General features: G+C 61.5%; 3 non-coding genes across 3 annotated transcripts; all 3 read right to left on the bottom strand.

Moving 5' to 3' along the window:
- Positions 1 to 543: 543 nt before the first annotated feature.
- Positions 544 to 707, bottom strand: LOC138066927 (U1 spliceosomal RNA). Its single transcript, XR_011140637.1, has one exon. It is a non-coding gene; the product is annotated as a U1 spliceosomal RNA (small nuclear RNA).
- A 5530-nt stretch (positions 708 to 6237) lies between these two features.
- On the bottom strand, positions 6238 to 6401 carry LOC138066926 (U1 spliceosomal RNA). The gene has a single exon (XR_011140636.1). It is a non-coding gene; the product is annotated as a U1 spliceosomal RNA (small nuclear RNA).
- A 5561-nt stretch (positions 6402 to 11962) lies between these two features.
- On the bottom strand, positions 11963 to 12126 carry LOC138066970 (U1 spliceosomal RNA). Its single transcript, XR_011140679.1, has one exon. It is a non-coding gene; the product is annotated as a U1 spliceosomal RNA (small nuclear RNA).
- Positions 12127 to 16162: the final 4036 nt, after the last annotated feature.

Genomic DNA, 16162 nt, shown 5'->3' with positions numbered 1-16162 from the left:
TCCTGGAGCTGCACAGTCTCCGAGAACGCCCTGTCCATCTCCTGCTCATCCTCTCGGATGCTACGCAGCCTACTAACGTCCTGCCGTACGTCCTTTAGGGAGGGAGCGGCCGCGCAGCAAGGCTGCTGACGATGGCACAGCGGGAGGAGCGGCGGAGGCCCCAGCGGGCTGCGCTGCCCTTCCGAGGGTGCTGGAGAGGCTGGAGCGGTGGCCGAGGGAGGCTGCGGAAGGTGAGCCGAGGCAAGCGCGGCCTCCCGTCTGGCTGCGGGTGCGGGTGCGGGTGCGGGTGCGAGGTGTTGGAGAGCAGCTGTGCAGGGCAGGGCCCGGGGGTGGTGGTGGGCAGGAGGTGGCTGAGGGGTCAGGAAGGGGCCGTCGGGGCCAAGGAGGCGGAGGGCAGGGCGTGCGGCGCTGGGCGGAGCGCTGCCCCCGGCGGCGGCTGGAGGCGGCGGCTCGTTGCGGGGCGCCCGCCCCGGCCCCGGCCCCGGCCTGCCCGCCCGCCCCGTCCGTCCGTCCGTGTGTCTGTCTGTCTTTGCACGGGCCGGCCAGGGGAGAGCGCGAACGCAGTCCCCCACTACCACAAATTATGCAGTCGAGTTTCCCGCATTTGGGGAAATCGCAGGGGTCAGCACACCCGGAGTGCAAGGGATGAGCCTCGCCCTGGGAAAACCACCTGCCTGATCATGGTGTCTCCCCTGCCAGGTAAGTATGCCCCGCCACCCCACGCCGCCCCACAACAACCCCCGCCACACACACACACCCCGCGCACACCCACAGCAACACCCCCGACCCCGACACCCGCCCACGCCCCGACCCCGCCCCGCCGCCCCGCCGCGCCCCACGCGCGCCCCGACCTCCCGCCGCCCCCCGCCCGCCCCGCCTCGGCCCGCGAACACCGCTCCCGCCGGCCCCCGCGACGCCTCATCTGCATGGACACGCCCCGCACCGCCCCTCCCGCACACGCCCCTCCCGCCCCCCAGCCGAGCTCAGCCGAGTCCAGCCGAGTCCAGCCGAGTCCAGCCGAACCGAGCCGAGTCCAGCCGAGTCCAGCCGAGCCGAGCCGAGTCCAGCCGAGTCCAGCCGAGCCGAGCCGAGTCCAGTCGAGTCTAGCCGAGTCCAGCCGAGTCCAGCCGAGCCGAGTCCAGCCGAGTCCAGCCGAACCGAGCCGAGTCCAGCCGAGTCCAGCCCAGCCGAGTCCAGCCGAGTCCAGCCGAGCCCAGCCGAGTCCAGCCGAGTCCAGTCCAGCCGAGCCGAGTCCAGCCGAGTCCAGCCGAGTCCAGCCGAGCCCAGCCGAGCCCAGCCGAGTCCAGCCCAGCCGAGTCCAGCCGAGTCCAGCCGAGTCCAGCCCAGCCGAGTCCAGCCGAGTCCAGCCGAGTCCAGCCGAGCCGAGCCGAGCCGAGCCGAGCCGGGAGAGGCTCCTGCGCCGGCCACAGAGCAAACGCCGCCTCCCTCCTGCAGCGGCGCCCGGCGGAAGCGCGCCAGCACCGGCCGCTCCGCCTGCCCGCCGCCCCTGCCAGGGCCGCGCAGCACCTCCGCCCGGCTGCCCCCAGCCACAAGCAGCTGCGGGCCAGGATCTCCCTGACTTCTGGGCACCACGGAGAAGAGGCTGGCCCCATGCTCTCCACGCACCCCCCCTCGCCCCCCACTTCACAGACTGGTACACGTTGGGGAGATCGCCTCGCCGGCTTCTCTTCTCCCGGCTAAAGAGGCCCAGCTCTCGCAGCCTTTCTGCAGAGGAGAGCTGCTCCAGGCCCCTCAGGAGTCAGCCACTGCCCCCCACTTTAGTAGCAGCAGCAAACTTGCTGAGGGCGCACTTCGGGCCTTCCTCCAGGTCATCGAGGAATCACAGCATCACAGAATGGTTGAGGTTGGAAGGGACCTCTGGAGATCATCTAGTCCAACCTGCCTGCTCAAACAGGGTCACCTAGAGCATATTGCCCAGGGTGGCGTCCAGGCGGGTTTTGAATCTCTCCAGGGAAGGAGACTCCACCACCTCTCTGGGCAACCTGTTCCAGTGCTCTGTCACCCTCACAGCAAAGAAGTTTTTTCTCAGGTTTAGGTGGAACTTCCTGTGGTTCAGTTTCTGCCCATTGCCTCTTGTCCCGTTGCTGGGCACCACGGAGAAGAGGCTGGCCTCATCCTCTTGACACTCCCCCTTCAGATACGTGTACACGTTGATGCGATCGCCTCTCAATCTTCTCTTCTCCAGGCTGAACAGGCCCAGCTCTTGCAGTCTTTCTTCCTAGGAGAGGTGCCCCAGCCCTCTAATCCTCTTGGTAGCCCTCCGCTGGACTCTCTCCAGGAGTGCCATGTCTCTCTTGTCCTGGGGAGCCCAGAACTGGACACTGTACTCCAGGGGAGGCCTCGGCAGGGCTGAGGAGAGGGGCAGGATCACCTCCCTCGTCCTGCTGGCAACACTCTGCCTAATGCGGCCCAGCACACCATTGGCCTTCTTGGCCACAAGGGCACACTGCTGGCTCATGTTTAACTTGTTGCCCACCAGCACTCCCAGGTCCTTCTCGGCAGAGCTACTTTCCAGCAGGTCAACCCCCAGCCTGTCCTGGTGCATGGGATTCTTTCTCCCTAGGTGCAGGACCTTGCACTTGCCTTTGTTGAACTTCAGGAGGTCCCCCTCGGCCCAGCTCGCCAGCCTGTCCAGGTCCCTCGGAATGGCAGCCCAGTCTTCTGGGGTGTTAGCCTCTCCCCCCAGTTTAGTATCATCAGCAAACTTGCTGAGGGGGCACTCTGCCCCTTCCTCCAGGTCATTGATGAATATATTGAACAAGACTGGGCCCAGGACTGAGCCCTGGGGGACACCACTAGCTACAGGCCTCCAACTTGACTCTGCGCCATTCACCACAACCCTCGGAGCTCGGCCATCCAGCCAGTTCTCCATCCACCTCGCTGTCCACTCATCTAGCCCACACTTCCTGAGCTTACCTAGGAGGATGGGATGGGAGACAGTGGCAAAAGCCTTGCTGAAGTCCACTGCTCTCCCCTCCTCTCCCCAGCCAGTCATCCCGTCATAGAAGGGCTATCAGATTGGTCAAGCATGATTTCCCTTTGGGGAATCCATGCGCACTACTCCTGATCACCACCTTGTCCTCCACATGCTTAGTGAGGACCTCCAGGAGGAGCTGTTCCATCACCTTGCCGGGGATGGAGGTGAGGCTGCCGGGCCTGTAGTTTCCTGGCTCCTCCTTCTTGCCCTTTTTGAAGCCTGGGGTGACGTTGGCTTTCTTGCAGTCCTCAGGCCCCTCTCCTGATCTCCAGGACCTTTCAAAGAGGATGGAGAGTGGCCTAGCGATAACAGCCGCCAGCTGCCTCAGCACTCGTGGGTGCATCCCATCGGGGCCCATGGATTTATGGATGTCAAGTTTGGACAAAAGATCTCTAAGCTGATCCTCCTCCACCGAGGCAGAGTCTTCCTTTCCCCAGACTTCCTCTCTTGTCTCCAAGGTCTGGAATTCCTGAGGCCTGGCCTTAGCAGTGAAGACTGAAGCAAAGGCAGCATTCAATAACTCTGCCTTCTCTATATCCTTTGTTGCCAGGGCACCCGCCCCATTCAGCAGCGCGCCCACGTTTTCCCTAGTCTTCCTTTTGCCTCGGATGTATTTGAAGAAGCCCTTCTTGTTGGCCTTGACATCCCTCGCCAGGCTGAATTCCAACTGGGCCTTAGCCAGTCTTCCTTTTGCCTCGGATGTATTTGAAGAAGCCCTTCTTGTTGGCCTTGACATCCCTGGCCAGGCTGAATTCCAAGTGGGCCTTAGCCTTCCTTGTCGCATCCCTGCACACTCTGACAACGTCCCTGTATTCCTCCCAAGTGGCCTGTGCCCTTTCCCACATTCTGTGTGCTTCCTTCTTCTGTTGGAGTTTGGCCAGGAGTTCCTTGCTCATCCATGCAGGTCTCCTGCCGAATCCGCTTTGCTGGACTTCTTCCTCAGAGGGATGCCCTGATCTTGAGCCTGGAGGAAGTGATGCTGGAATATTAACCAGCTTTCTTGGACCCCTCTTCCCCCCAGGGCCCTACCCCAGGAGATTCCCCTAAGTAGGTCCCTGAAGAGGCCAAAGTTAGCTCTCCTCAAGTCCAGTGTTGCAGTCCCACTCATTGCCCTGCTCCCTCCTCGTAGGAGCCTCAACTCCACCATCTCATGGTCACTGCAGCCAAGGCTGCCCCCAACCTTCACCTCTCCAACTAGACCTTTGTTTGTTAGTACAAGGTCGAGCATTGCGCCTCTCCTCGTTGGCGTCTCCACCACCTGAGTCAAGAAATTATCATCAATCCTCTGCAGGAACCTCTTTGACTGCTTGTGCCTAGCTGTGCTGTCTTGCCAACAGATGTCAGGGTGGTTGAAGTCTCCCAGGAGAACCAGGGCCTGTGATCGTGAGGCTACTTCCAGCTGTCGGTAGAAGGCCTCATCGATGACTTCCTCCTGGTCACGTGGCCTGTAGTAAACCCCCACAACAGTGTCACCCGTGTCAGCCTGCCCTTTAATCCTTACCCATAGGCTCTCCACTTGCTCTTCATCCACCCCGAGGCAGAGCTCCACACATTCTAGTTGCTCCCTCACATAAAGAGCAACTCCACCACCTCGCCTGCCTGGCCTGTCTTTCCTAAAAAGCACGTAGCCATCCACGACAGCATCCCAGTCCTGTGAACTATCCCACCCTGTCTCTGTAACCGCAATGAGATCATGGCCCTGCGACCGCACACACATCTCTAACTCTTCCTGCTTATTCCCCATGCTGCGTGCATTGGTATATAGGCATTTCAGAGAGCCAGTCAAGCATGCAAGCTTGCCAGGAGAGGTGCAAGAGGATCCTCCACAGCCATGTTCCACGCTGTCTCCCCTGGCTGTATGCACCCGCTGGAGGCATCCTGACTTGAGCGGTGTTTTACTGACTCCCCTGCCACTATACCACTCCCCTTCCCCCATCTTGCCTAGTTTAAAGCCCTCCTTATCGGGCTGGCCCACCTGTTGGCAAAGACGCGCCTGCCCCGCTTGGTAAGGTGGATCCCATCGCTCCCCATCAGCTGTTGATCTTCAAACAGGGTCCCACGGTCATAGAAACCAAAGCCCTGTTGCCAACACCAGCGGCGCAGCCAGCTGTTAACTTGGACAACTCGTCTACTCCTCCTCCCATCCTTTCCCCTCACAGGCAAGATTGAGGAGAAAACGACCTGGGCTCCCAGACCCTTGACCACCATTCCCAGAGCTCTGAAGTCCCGTTTGATGGTTTCCAGTTTGCCTTTCGTGTCGTTAGCACCCACATGGAAGATGAGCAGAGGGTAGTAGTCCGATGCGTGGACAAGCCTTGGCAGTCTTTCCACGACCTCTCTTATTCGAGCCCCTGGCAGGCAGCAAACCTCTCTGGACAAGAGGTCAGGTCGGCAGAGAGGCGCCTCCGTCCCCTGCAGCAGGCAGTCACCCACAACAATCCCTCGCCGCTTCCTCCGGGGCTTCCTGCACGGCACAGGGTCTGCCAGGCCAGTTGCCTCCCTTGGAGCCATGCCCAGCTCCTCCTCGGCTTGGAGGGCGCTACACTTGTTCTTCACAGGCAACTCTTGAGGAGGAGCAAGAGCCTTTCTCCTTCTACGAGAGGTCACCAGCTTCCAGCCCTCTTCAACAGCGTTAGGATGCACCTTTACACACGGTGCTGAGCCCTCTGACACCTCCGCTGCAGTGGGGGCTGGGGACTCCTGGAGCTGCACAGTCTCCGAGAACGCCCTGTCCATCTCCTGCTCATCCTCTCGGATGCTACGCAGCCTACTAACGTCCTGCCGTACGTCCTTTAGGGAGGGAGCGGCCGCGCAGCAAGGCTGCTGACGATGGCACAGCGGGAGGAGCGGCGGAGGCCCCAGCGGGCTGCGCTGCCCTTCCGAGGGTGCTGGAGAGGCTGGAGCGGTGGCCGAGGGAGGCTGCGGAAGGTGAGCCGAGGCAAGCGCGGCCTCCCGTCTGGCTGCGGGTGCGGGTGCGGGTGCGGGTGCGGGTGCGAGGTGTTGGAGAGCAGCTGTGCAGGGCAGGGCCCGGGGGTGGTGGTGGGCAGGAGGTGGCTGAGGGGTCAGGAAGGGGCCGTCGGGGCCAAGGAGGCGGAGGGCAGGGCGTGCGGCGCTGGGCGGAGCGCTGCCCCCGGCGGCGGCTGGAGGCGGCGGCTCGTTGCGGGGCGCCCGCCCCGGCCCCGGCCCCGGCCTGCCCGCCCGCCCCGTCCGTGTGTCTGTCTGTCTTTGCACGGGCCGGCCAGGGGAGAGCGCGAACGCAGTCCCCCACTACCACAAATTATGCAGTCGAGTTTCCCGCATTTGGGGAAATCGCAGGGGTCAGCACACCCGGAGTGCAAGGGATGAGCCTCGCCCTGGGAAAACCACCTGCCTGATCATGGTGTCTCCCCTGCCAGGTAAGTATGCCCCGCCACCCCACGCCGCCCCACAACAACCCCCGCCACACACACACACCCCGCGCACACCCACAGCAACACCCCCGACCCCGACACCCGCCCACGCCCCGACCCCGCCCCGCCGCCCCGCCGCGCCCCACGCGCGCCCCGACCTCCCGCCGCCCCCCGCCCGCCCCGCCTCGGCCCGCGAACACCGCTCCCGCCGGCCCCCGCGACCCCTCATCTGCATGGACACGCCCCGCACCGCCCCTCCCGCACACGCCCCTCCCGCCCCCCAGCCGAGCTCAGCCGAGTCCAGCCGAGTCCAGCCGAGTCCAGCCGAACCGAGCCGAGTCCAGCCGAGTCCAGCCGAGTCCAGCCGAGTCCAGCCGAGTCCAGCCGAGCCGAGTCCAGCCGAGTCCAGCCGAGCCGAGCCGAGTCCAGCCGAGTCCAGCCGAGCCGAGCCGTGTCCAGTCGAGTCTAGCCGAGTCCAGCCGAGTCCAGCCGAGCCGAGTCCAGCCGAGTCCAGCCGAACCGAGCCGAGTCCAGCCGAGTCCAGCCCAGCCGAGTCCAGCCGAGTCCAGCCCAGCCGAGTCCAGCCGAGTCCAGCCGAGTCCAGTCGAGTCCAGCCGAGTCCAGTCCAGCCGAGCCGAGTCCAGCCGAGTCCAGCCGAGTCCAGCCGAGTCCAGCCGAGTCCAGCCGAGCCCAGCCGAGTCCAGCCGAGCCCAGCCGAGCCGAGCCGAGCCGAGCCGGGAGAGGCTCCTGCGCCGGCCACAGAGCAAACGCCGCCTCCCTCCTGCAGCGGCGCCCGGCGGAAGCGCGCCAGCACCGGCCGCTCCGCCTGCCCGCCGCCCCTGCCAGGGCCGCGCAGCACCTCCGCCCGGCTGCCCCCAGCCACAAGCAGCTGCGGGCCAGGATCTCCCTGACTTCTGGGCACCACGGAGAAGAGGCTGGCCCCATGCTCTCCACGCACCCCCCCTCGCCCCCCACTTCACAGACTGGTACACGTTGGGGAGATCGCCTCGCCGGCTTCTCTTCTCCCGGCTAAAGAGGCCCAGCTCTCGCAGCCTTTCTGCAGAGGAGAGCTGCTCCAGGCCCCTCAGGAGTCAGCCACTGCCCCCCACTTTAGTAGCAGCAGCAAACTTGCTGAGGGCGCACTCCGGGCCTTCCTCCAGGTCATCGAGGAATCACAGCATCACAGAATGGTTGAGGTTGGAAGGGACCTCTGGAGATCATCTAGTCCAACCTGCCTGCTCAAACAGGGTCACCTAGAGCATATTGCCCAGGGTGGCGTCCAGGCGGGTTTTGAATCTCCCCAGGGAAGGAGACTCCACCACCTCTCTGGGCAACCTGTTCCAGTGCTCTGTCACCCTCACAGCAAAGAAGTTTTTTCTCAGGTTTAGGTGGAACTTCCTGTGGTTCAGTTTCTGCCCATTGCCTCTTGTCCCGTTGCTGGGCACCACGGAGAAGAGGCTGGCCTCATCCTCTTGACACTCCCCCTTCAGATACGTGTACACGTTGATGCGATCGCCTCTCAATCTTCTCTTCTCCAGGCTGAACAGGCCCAGCTCTTGCAGTCTTTCTTCCTAGGAGAGGTGCCCCAGCCCTCTAATCCTCTTGGTAGCCCTCCGCTGGACTCTCTCCAGGAGTGCCATGTCTCTCTTGTCCTGGGGAGCCCAGAACTGGACACTGTACTCCAGGGGAGGCCTCGGCAGGGCTGAGGAGAGGGGCAGGATCACCTCCCTCCACCTGCTGGCAACACTCTGCCTAATGCGGCCCAGCACACCATTGGCCTTCTTGGCCACAAGGGCACACTGCTGGCTCACGTTTAACTTGTTGCCCACCAGCACTCCCAGGTCCTTCTCGGCAGAGCTACTTTCCAGCAGGTCAACCCCCAGCCTGTCCTGGTGCATGGGATTCTTTCTCCCTAGGTGCAGGACCTTGCACTTGCCTTTGTTGAACTTCAGGAGGTCCCCCTCGGCCCAGCTCGCCAGCCTGTCCAGGTCCCTCGGAATGGCAGCCCAGTCTTCTGGGGTGTTAGCCTCTCCCCCCAGTTTAGTATCATCAGCAAACTTGCTGAGGGGGCACTCTGCCCCTTCCTCCAGGTCATTGATGAATATATTGAACAAGACTGGGCCCAGGACTGAGCCCTGGGGGACACCACTAGCTACAGGCCTCCAACTTGACTCTGCGCCATTCACCACAACCCTCGGAGCTCGGCCATCCAGCCAGTTCTCCATCCACCTCGCTGTCCACTCATCTAGCCCACACTTCCTGAGCTTACCTAGGAGGATGGGATGGGAGACAGTGGCAAAAGCCTTGCTGAAGTCCACTGCTCTCCCCTCCTCTCCCCAGCCAGTCATCCCGTCATAGAAGGGCTATCAGATTGGTCAAGCATGATTTCCCTTTGGGGAATCCATGCGCACTACTCCTGATCACCACCTTGTCCTCCACATGCTTAGTGAGGACCTCCAGGAGGAGCTGTTCCATCACCTTGCCGGGGATGGAGGTGAGGCTGCCGGGCCTGTAGTTTCCTGGCTCCTCCTTCTTGCCCTTTTTGAAGCCTGGGGTGACGTTGGCTTTCTTGCAGTCCTCAGGCCCCTCTCCTGATCTCCAGGACCTTTCAAAGAGGATGGAGAGTGGCCTAGCGATAACAGCCGCCAGCTGCCTCAGCACTCGTGGGTGCATCCCATCGGGGCCCATGGATTTATGGATGTCAAGTTTGGACAAAAGATCTCTAAGCTGATCCTCCTCCACCGAGGCAGAGTCTTCCTTTCCCCAGACTTCCTCTCTTGTCTCCAAGGTCTGGAATTCCTGAGGCCTGGCCTTAGCAGTGAAGACTGAAGCAAAGGCAGCATTCAATAACTCTGCCTTCTCTATATCCTTTGTTGCCAGGGCACCCGCCCCATTCAGCAGCGCGCCCACGTTTTCCCTAGTCTTCCTTTTGCCTCGGATGTATTTGAAGAAGCCCTTCTTGTTGGCCTTGACATCCCTGGCCAGGCTGAATTCCAACTGGGCCTTAGCCAGTCTTCCTTTTGCCTCGGATGTATTTGAAGAAGCCCTTCTTGTTGGCCTTGATATCCCTGGCCAGGCTGAATTCCAAGTGGGCCTTAGCCTTCCTTGTCGCATCCCTGCACACTCTGACAATGTCCCTGTATTCCTCCCAAGTGGCCTGTGCCCTTTCCCACATTCTGTGTGCTTCCTTCTTCTGTTGGAGTTTGGCCAGGAGTTCCTTGCTCATCCATGCAGGTCTCCTGCCGAATCCACTTTGCTGGACTTCTTCCTCAGAGGGATGCCCTGATCTTGAGCCTGGAGGAAGTGATGCTGGAATATTAACCAGCTTTCTTGGACCCCTCTTCCCCCCAGGGCCCTACCCCAGGAGATTCCCCTAAGTAGGTCCCTGAAGAGGCCAAAGTTAGCTCTCCTCAAGTCCAGTGTTGCAGTCCCACTCATTGCCCTGCTCCCTCCTCGTAGGAGCCTCAACTCCACCATCTCATGGTCACTGCAGCCAAGGCTGCCCCCAACCTTCACCTCTCCAACTAGACCTTTGTTTGTTAGTACAAGGTCGAGCATTGCGCCTCTCCTCGTTGGCGTCTCCACCACCTGAGTCAAGAAATTATCATCAATCCTCTGCAGGAACCTCTTTGACTGCTTGTGCCTAGCTGTGCTGTCTTGCCAACAGATGTCAGGGTGGTTGAAGTCTCCCAGGAGAACCAGGGCCTGTGATCGTGAGGCTACTTCCAGCTGTCGGTAGAAGGCCTCATCGATGACTTCCTCCTGGTCACGTGGCCTGGAGTAAACCCCCACAACAGTGTCACCCGTGTCAGCCTGCCCTTTAATCCTTACCCATAGGCTCTCCACTTGCTCTTCATCCACCCCGAGGCAGAGCTCCACACATTCTAGTTGCTCCCTCACATAAAGAGCAACTCCACCACCTCGCCTGCCTGGCCTGTCTTTCCTAAAAAGCACGTAGCCATCCACGACAGCATCCCAGTCCTGTGAACTATCCCACCCTGTCTCTGTAACCGCAATGAGATCATGGCCCTGCGACCGCACACACATCTCTAACTCTTCCTGCTTATTCCCCATGCTGCGTGCATTGGTATATAGGCATTTCAGAGAGCCAGTCAAGCATGCAAGCTTGCCAGGAGAGGTGCAAGAGGATCCTCCACAGCCATGTTCCACGCTGTCTCCCCTGGCTGTATGCACCCGCTGGAGGCATCCTGACTTGAGCGGTGTTTTACTGACTCCCCTGCCACTATACCACTCCCCTTCCCCCATCTTGCCTAGTTTAAAGCCCTCCTTACCGGGCTGGCCCACCTGTTGGCAAAGACGCGCCTGCCCCGCTTGGTAAGGTGGATCCCATCGCTCCCCATCAGCTGTTGATCTTCAAACAGGGTCCCACGGTCATAGAAACCAAAGCCCTGTTGCCAACACCAGCGGCGCAGCCAGCTGTTAACTTGGACAACTCGTCTACTCCTCCTCCCATCCTTTCCCCTCACAGGCAAGATTGAGGAGAAAACGACCTGGGCTCCCAGACCCTTGACCACCATTCCCAGAGCTCTGAAGTCCCGTTTGATGGTTTCCAGTTTGCCTTTCGTGTCGTTAGCACCCACATGGAAGATGAGCAGAGGGTAGTAGTCCGATGCGTGGACAAGCCTTGGCAGTCTTTCCACGACCTCTCTTATTCGAGCCCCTGGCAGGCAGCAAACCTCTCTGGACAAGAGGTCAGGTCGGCAGAGAGGCGCCTCCGTCCCCTGCAGCAGGCAGTCACCCACAACAATCCCTCGCTGCTTCCTCCGGGGCTTCCTGCACGGCACAGGGTCTGCCAGGCCAGTTGCCTCCCTTGGAGCCATGCCCAGCTCCTCCTCGGCTTGGAGGGCGCTACACTTGTTCTTCACAGGCAACTCTTGAGGAGGAGCAAGAGCCTTTCTCCTTCTACGAGAGGTCACCAGCTTCCAGCCCTCTTCAACAGCGTTAGGATGCACCTTTACACACGGTGCTGAGCCCTCTGACACCTCCGCTGTAGTGGGGGCTGGGGACTCCTGGAGCTGCACAGTCTCCGAGAACGCCCTGTCCATCTCCTGCTCATCCTCTCGGATGCTACGCAGCCTACTAACGTCCTGCCGTACGTCCTTTAGGGAGGGAGCGGCCGCGCAGCAAGGCTGCTGACGATGGCACAGCGGGAGGAGCGGCGGAGGCCCCAGCGGGCTGCGCTGCCCTTCCGAGGGTGCTGGAGAGGCTGGAGCGGTGGCCGAGGGAGGCTGCGGAAGGTGAGCCGAGGCAAGCGCGGCCTCCCGTCTGGCTGCGGGTGCGGGTGCGGGTGTGGGTGCGGGTGCGAGGTGTTGGAGAGCAGCTGTGCAGGGCAGGGCCCGGGGGTGGTGGTGGGCAGGAGGTGGCTGAGGGGTCAGGAAGGGGCCGTCGGGGCCAAGGAGGCGGAGGGCAGGGCGTGCGGCGCTGGGCGGAGCGCTGCCCCCGGCGGCGGCTGGAGGCGGCGGCTCGTTGCGGGGCGCCCGCCCCGGCCCCGGCCTGCCCGCCCGCCCCGTCCGTCCGTCCGTCCGTGTGTCCGTCTGTCTTTGCACGGGCCGGCCAGGGGAGAGCGCGAACGCAGTCCCCCACTACCACAAATTATGCAGTCGAGTTTCCCGCATTTGGGGAAATCGCAGGGGTCAGCACACCCGGAGTGCAAGGGATGAGCCTCGCCCTGGGAAAACCACCTGCCTGATCATGGTGTCTCCCCTGCCAGGTAAGTATGCCCCGCCACCCCACGCCGCCCCACAACAACCCCCGCCACACACACACACCCCGCGCACACCCGCAGCAACACCCCCGACCCCGACACCCGCCCACGCCCCGACCCCGCCCCGCCGCCCCGCCGCGCCCCACGCGCGCCCCGACCTCCCGCCGCCCCCCGCCCGCCCCGCCTCGGCCCGCGAACACCGCTCCCGCCGGCCCCCGCGACGCCTCATCTGCATGGACACGCCCCGCACCGCCCCTCCCGCACACGCCCCTCCCGCCCCCCAGCCGAGCTCAGCCGAGTCCAGCCGAGTCCAGCCGAGTCCAGCCGAACCGAGCCGAGTCCAGCCGAGTCCAGCCGAGCCGAGCCGAGTCCAGCCGAGTCCAGCCGAGCCGAGCCGAGTCCAGTCGAGTCTAGCCGAGTCCAGCCGAGCCCAGCCCAGCCCAGCCGAGTCCAGCCGAGTCCAGCCGAGTCCAGTCGAGCCGAGTCCAGCCGAGTCCAGCCGAGTCCAGCCGAGTCCAGCCCAGCCGAGTCCAGCCGAGCCGAGTCCAGCCGAGTCCAGCCGAGCCCAGCCGAGTCCAGCCGAGTCCAGTCCAGTCGAGTCCAGCCGAGTCCAGTCCAGCCGAGCCCAGCCGAGTCCAGCCGAGTCCAGCCGAGCCCAGCCGAGCCGAGCCGAGCCGAGCCGAGCCGAGCCGAGCCGGGAGAGGCTCCTGCGCCGGCCACAGAGCAAACGCCGCCTCCCTCCTGCAGCGGCGCCCGGCGGAAGCGCGCCAGCACCGGCCGCTCCGCCTGCCCGCCGCCCCTGCCAGGGCCGCGCAGCACCTCCGCCCGGCTGCCCCCAGCCACAAGCAGCTGCGGGCCAGGATCTCCCTGACTTCTGGGCACCACGGAGAAGAGGCTGGCCCCATGCTCTCCACGCACCCCCCCTCGCCCCCCACTTCACAGACTGGTACACGTTGGGGAGATCGCCTCGCCGGCTTCTCTTCTCCCGGCTAAAGAGGCCCAGCTCTCGCAGCCTTTCTGCAGAGGAGAGCTGCTCCAGGCCCCTCAGGAGTCAGCCACTGCCCCCCACTTTAGTAGCAGCAGCAAACTTGCTGAGGGCGCACTGCGGGCCTTCCTCCAGGTCATCGAGGAATCACAGCATCACAGAATGGTTGAGGTTGGAAAGGACCTCTGGAGATCATCTAGTCCAACCTGCCTGCTCAAACAGGGTCACCTAGAGCATATTGCCCAGGGTGGCGTCCAGGCGGGTTTTGAATCTCCCCAGGGAAGGAGACTCCACCACCTCTCTGGGCAACCTGTTCCAGTGCTCTGTCACCCTCACAGCAAAGAAGTTTTTTCTCAGGTTTAGGTGGAACTTCCTGTGGTTCAGTTTCTGCCCATTGCCTCTTGTCCCGTTGCTGGGCACCACGGAGAAGAGGCTGGCCTCATCCTCTTGACACTCCCCCTTCAGATACGTGTACACGTTGATGCGATCGCCTCTCAGTCTTCTCTTCTCCAGGCTGAACAGGCCCAGCTCTTGCAGTCTTTCTTCCTAGGAGAGGTGCCCCAGCCCTCTAATCCTCTTGGTAGCCCTCCGCTGGACTCTCTCCAGGAGTGCCATGTCTCTCTTGTCCTGGGGAGCCCAGAACTGGACACTGTACTCCAGGGGAGGCCTCGGCAGGGCTGAGGAGAGGGGCAGGATCACCTCCCTCCACCTGCTGGCAACACTCTGCCTAATGCGGCCCAGCACACCATTGGCCTTCTTGGCCACAAGGGCACACTGCTGGCTCATGTTTAACTTGTTGCCCACCAGCACTCCCAGGTCCTTCTCGGCAGAGCTACTTTCCAGCAGGTCAACCCCCAGCCTGTCCTGGTGCATGGGATTCTTTCTCCCTAGGTGCAGGACCTTGCACTTGCCTTTGTTGAACTTCAGGAGGTCCCCCTCGGCCCAGCTCGCCAGCCTATCCAGGTCCCTCGGAACGGCAGCCCAGTCTTCTGGTGTGTTAGCCTCTCCCCCCAGTTTAGTATCATCAGCAAACTTGCTGAGGGGGCACTCTGCCCCTTCCTCCAGGTCATTGATGAATATATTGAACAAGACTGGGCCCAGGACTGAGCCCTGGGGGACACCACTAGCTACAGGCCTCCAACTTGACTCTGCGCCATTCACCACAACCCTCTGAGCTCGGCCATCCAGCCAGTTCTCCATCCACCTCACTGTCCACTCATCTAGCCCACACTTCCTGAGCTTACCTAGGAGGATGGGATGGGAGACAGTGGCAAAAGCCTTGCTGAAGTCCACTGCTCTCCCCTCCTCTCCCCAGCCAGTCATCCCGTCATAGAAGGCTATCAGATTGGTCAAGCATGATTTCCCTTTGGGCAATCCATGCGCACTACTCCTGATCACCTTCTTGTCCTCCACATGCTTAGTGAGGACCTCCAGGAGGAGCTGTTCCATCACCTTGCCGGGGATGGAGGTGAGGCTGCCGGGCCTGTAGTTTCCTGGCTCCTCCTTCTTGCCCTTTTTGAAGCCTGGGGTGACGTTGGCTTTCTTGCAGTCCTCAGGCCCCTCTCCTGATCTCCAGGACCTTTCAAAGAGGATGGAGAGTGGCCTAGCGATAACAGCCGCCAGCCGCCTCAGCACTCGTGGGTGCATCCCATCGGGGCCCATGGATTTATGGATGTCAAGTTTGGACAAAAGATCTCTAAGCTGATCCTCCTCCACCGAGGCAGAGTCTTCCTTTCCCCAGACTTCCTCTCTTGTCTCCAAGGTCTGGAATTCCTGAGGCCTGCCCTTAGCAGTGAAGACTGAAGCAAAGGCAGCATTCAATAACTCTGCCTTCTCTATATCCTTTGTTGCCAGGGCACCCGCCCCATTCAGCAGCGGGCCCACGTTTTCCCTAGTCTTCCTTTTGCCTCGGATGTATTTGAAGAAGCCCTTCTTGTTGGCCTTGGCATCCCTGGCCAGGCTGAATTCCAAGTGGGCCTTAGCCTTCCTTGTCGCATCCCTGCACACTCTGACAACGTCCCTGTATTCCTCCCAAGTGGCCTGTGCCCTTTCCCACATTCTGTGTGCTTCCTTCTTCTGTTGGAGTTTGGCCAGGAGTTCCTTGCTCATCCATGCAGGTCTCCTGCCGAATCCGCTTTGCTGGACTTCTTCCTCAGAGGGATGCCCTGATCTTGAGCCTGGAGGAAGTGATGCTGGAATATTAACCAGCTTTCTTGGACCCCTCTTCCCCCCAGGGCCCTACCCCAGGAGATTCCCCTAAGTAGGTCCCTGAAGAGGCCAAAGTTAGCTCTCCTCAAGTCCAGCGTTGCAGTCCCACTCATTGCCCTGCTCCCTCCTCGTAGGAGCCTCAACTCCACCATCTCATGGTCACTGCAGCCAAGGCTGCCCCCAGCCTTCACCTCTCCAACTAGACCTTCTTTGTTTGTTAGTACAAGGTCGAGCATTGCGCCTCTCCTCGTTGGCGTCTCCACCACCTGAGTCAAGAAATTATCATCAATCCTCTGCAGGAACCTCTTTGACTGCTTGTGCCTAGCTGTGCTGTCTTGCCAACAGATGTCAGGGTGGTTGAAGTCTCCCAGGAGAACCAGGGCCTGTGATCGTGAGGCTACTTCCAGCCGTCGGTAGAAGGCCTCATCGATGACTTCCTCCTGGTCAGGTGGCCTGTAGTAAACCCCCACAACAGTGTCACCCGTGTCAGCCTGCCCTTTAATCCTTACCCATAGGCTCTCCACTTGCTCTTCATCCACCCCGAGGCAGAGCTCCACACATTCTAGTTGCTCCCTCACATAAAGAGCAACTCCACCACCTCGCCTGCCTGGCCTGTCTTTCCTAAAAAGCACGTAGCCATCCACGACAGCATCCCAGTCCTGTGAACTATCCCACCCTGTCTCTGTAACCGCAATGAGATCATGGCCCTGCGACCGCACACACATCTCTAACTCTTCCTGCTTATTCCCCATGCTGCGTGCATTGGTATATAGGCATTTCAGAGAGCCAGTCAAGCATGCAAGCTTGCCAGGAGAGGTGCAAGAGGATCCTCCATAGCCATGTTCCACGCTGTCTCC

The sequence above is a fragment of the Struthio camelus genome, chromosome 3 (assembly GCF_040807025.1).
Source record: "Struthio camelus isolate bStrCam1 chromosome 3, bStrCam1.hap1, whole genome shotgun sequence".
Taxonomy (NCBI): Eukaryota; Metazoa; Chordata; class Aves; order Struthioniformes; family Struthionidae; genus Struthio; species Struthio camelus.
This window is presented reverse-complemented; position numbering and strand designations above follow the sequence as displayed.